Source organism: Diceros bicornis, chromosome 31 (assembly GCF_020826845.1).
Source record: "Diceros bicornis minor isolate mBicDic1 chromosome 31, mDicBic1.mat.cur, whole genome shotgun sequence".
Lineage (NCBI taxonomy): Eukaryota > Metazoa > Chordata > Mammalia > Perissodactyla > Rhinocerotidae > Diceros > Diceros bicornis.
The window spans coordinates 14,772,629-14,775,808 of NC_080770.1; positions in this window are offsets into that span (position 1 = coordinate 14,772,629).

Sequence of the window (3,180 nt, forward strand, 5' to 3'; positions counted from 1 at the left end):
GATTCCCCGACATAGAAACACTGAGTTCAAGGGGGAGTATGAACAATGTCCCGGTTTGTATACATGTAGCCAAAATGCCCTTCTCAGGACTGCCTGGTGAAAAAGTGTATCAGTTTTCCTGCTCCTTCCCCATCCTTTGGTTAACCTCACATGTTGAGCACCAGGCTGTACAGTAAATACATATATGGGGCTGGCACAGGCAGGAGTCAAAGGGAGATATGGACGCCCCCACTTACATGACATACCAGCAGGTGTTCAAATCAAGGAAGAGGATACTTGTGCCATTTGTATATTGTACATTTGGAAAAGGAAGGAAATTCTGGCACATGCTACCACATGGATGAACCTTGAAGACGTTATGCTAAGTAAAAAAAGCCAGCCACAAAAAGACAAACACTGTATGACTCCATTTATCTGAACTATCTGAAGCACTCAAATTCATAGAGACAGAAAGTAGAATGGTTGCCAGCAACTGAGGGGAGGGGAGAATGGGGAGTTGTTAAATGGGTACAGAGTCTCAGTTTTGCAAGGTGAAAAAGTTCCGGAAATGGGTTGCACAACAATGTGAATATACTTAACACTACAGAACTAAACAATTAGAAATGGTTAAGGTGGTAAATTTTATGTTATGTGGTTTTTACCGCAATTGGAAAAAAAGTCATTCCGTCTCACAAAACTGCCTGCAAAGTGATGTCCCCTGCGGTCTGCACCGCCCTCTGCTGGTCAGTGGTGCCAACGCAGTGAGGAGCACTCCCCGCTTCCAGAGTAAAATCAACTTCTCAGCACTAGGGGGAGCCTTCTACTTTATCGTCACTTGGCTTTAAATAGGCAGAAAGAATGCTCATGAGATACAGTCAGAAGCTTGCACCATAAATCAAGAAGGTTGAAAGCCACTCCCACCCTTCACTTTTTCCTCCTATATTTGCCCCTGTGGTTATACCTCTGTATCTCCTAAATAATTATCCCAGCCTCTAACAGATAAACCACAACCTGGATGACTTTAAAGATTAAAAGCTATAATTTCCTTTCAGGATAGTGGTTTTATCTCTGTAGGCAGCTCATTGATCTACTGGAGGTAAGTGTATATCGCAAATCTTCTGACTCTTAATGGAGAGCAGTCTTTCCTAAATTGCTGGTCTTACCTAAAAAGGCCCGTTGGCCATAAAACAGGTTGAATTCATGCAATACTCTTTAGAAGGAGGGCAGAAAAAGAAGGTTCCATTCAGGAAGTTGAGTGTCTTCTGTTTGAATTCATAGGGAACTAGGTGATTTCTACTTCCAGCTGTGGAAATGGGAAGGAAGTTGAGGGGGATAATGCAAAAAGCTTCGCAAAGATGTGGCTTTTGAGGTAAGCCTGGAAAGTAGATATTTGTTGTCTATGGCTGTGTAACAAACCACCTCAAAATCTAGTGACTTCAGACAACAATTCTTCATCCCTCACTATTCTGTGCTTTGACTGGGCTCAGCTGGACACTTCTTCTGTTCCATGGGATGTTGGCCAGGAGCTCACCTACATATCCTACATGAAGATGGCATGAAGGCTGGGCTAAGCCAGGGAGCTGGCAGAGCAGGGCCCTCTATCTCTCCAAACAGTCTCCTCGTCTCTCCCTCTCCATGTGGACTCTCCAGCAGAATAGCTGGATGTCTCAGGGCTCTAGGAAGTGCAAGCTTCCGGGCCTTCTTAGATGTAGGTGCTTAACTGACACAGCTTCATGTCTGCCACATTGAATCAGTTAAAGCCAGTCCCAAGGCCAGCCCAGATTCACTGTACGATGAGACCTCACAGGGGCATGAATCCTGGAAGGGGGCTTAATTGGGGACTGTCTTTGGAGACTGGTTACAACGAGTAAGAAAAAGATGCTGAGATGTAGAAAGATGAGCAGACAGAAAGGCCTGAATGAGAGCACAAAGCTGGTAAAAATACAAGAGAATGGGCTAGGTTAAAGTGTAAAGAAAAGTAAATGGACATCTGGTTTGAAAATGAGGCAACAGTCAGACTGCTGAGATCTTGAATGTCAGGCTCAGCAATTTGGACATAATTTTGTCCAGTAGTCCTCAAATCTAACTGTGCTATAGAATCTCCTGGGGATTCTAGAATGCCAGCTCCCCATATATCATCAGTACAACCTGTTGATAAGACAGGGAGAACAGTGTCTCAGAGGGGGAAAGCAAGCTTAGAATTTATTGGGAATTGGCAGTTTGGTTTAAGGCAGGTCCCTCAATGGAGTGGGGAAAGGTCTTGATTAAGTTATGGTACAGATTACAACACAACAGTCTAAGGTTGATGACAAAGACAAGATAAGGCAAAGGATTCACATAATCTTAGAGCACCAACTGTCAGTGTTTTCATTGAGGAGTTGATGGATGTATTGGAAAATCCGTGTGATGAATAATCAAGTCATTTCTCTGAGCAAGAGTTTCTTGGAATACTAAAGTTGTGCTAATGAAGACAATGAAATCCTAGCATCTTGTTAATGCAGAGAGTAAGCCTAGTGGAGTGTAGATAGTTTGCGTCTCAGAACTTTACAAAATACAGATTCTCAGAATTTGTCTTCATAAATTCTTATTCAATGAAACCCAAGAACTTCTATTTTTAACAGGCTTCATTGAGAATCAATGCTGTAAGCTGAAGGGTATGCCACTCCAAAATATGCTGCTCTGTATATTTTTTATTTTTGAGCTAAAGGCATTTGAAAAACAGCAAATGCAGGGAGAGGCTTTCTATGACCTCACTTTACCTGCCTAAAGACAGATCCTCTATAAGGAACTCAATTGTCATAAATCTTCTTTCCAGGATTTTCATCAACCAGGAAATATTGACTTTAAACACAGAATAGTCAGTAGAAGACTAGAATTTGACACCACAACCAGATAAACTTTGTCACAATTACAACTCCCATCTCTCTTTTAAGGGCCCATTCACCTTTCCCCAAAATCATTTACTCTCTCCTAAGAGGCCTACATGCCTCCCTCTTTTTTCTCTACTAAGATGATATTTAAGCCTAAATTTTAAAGCCACCTGTTTGAGTTACTCATTTTTCCCTGGGTATCTCCCATGTATATATGAGGTATACATGTTATAAACTTCTGTTTGTTTTTCTGGTGTTGAGCTATCTCTTATTACAGGGGTGTCTTTTTATCACAGAAAGCACAGTTCTCTTGCCCAATGCACATAAAGAG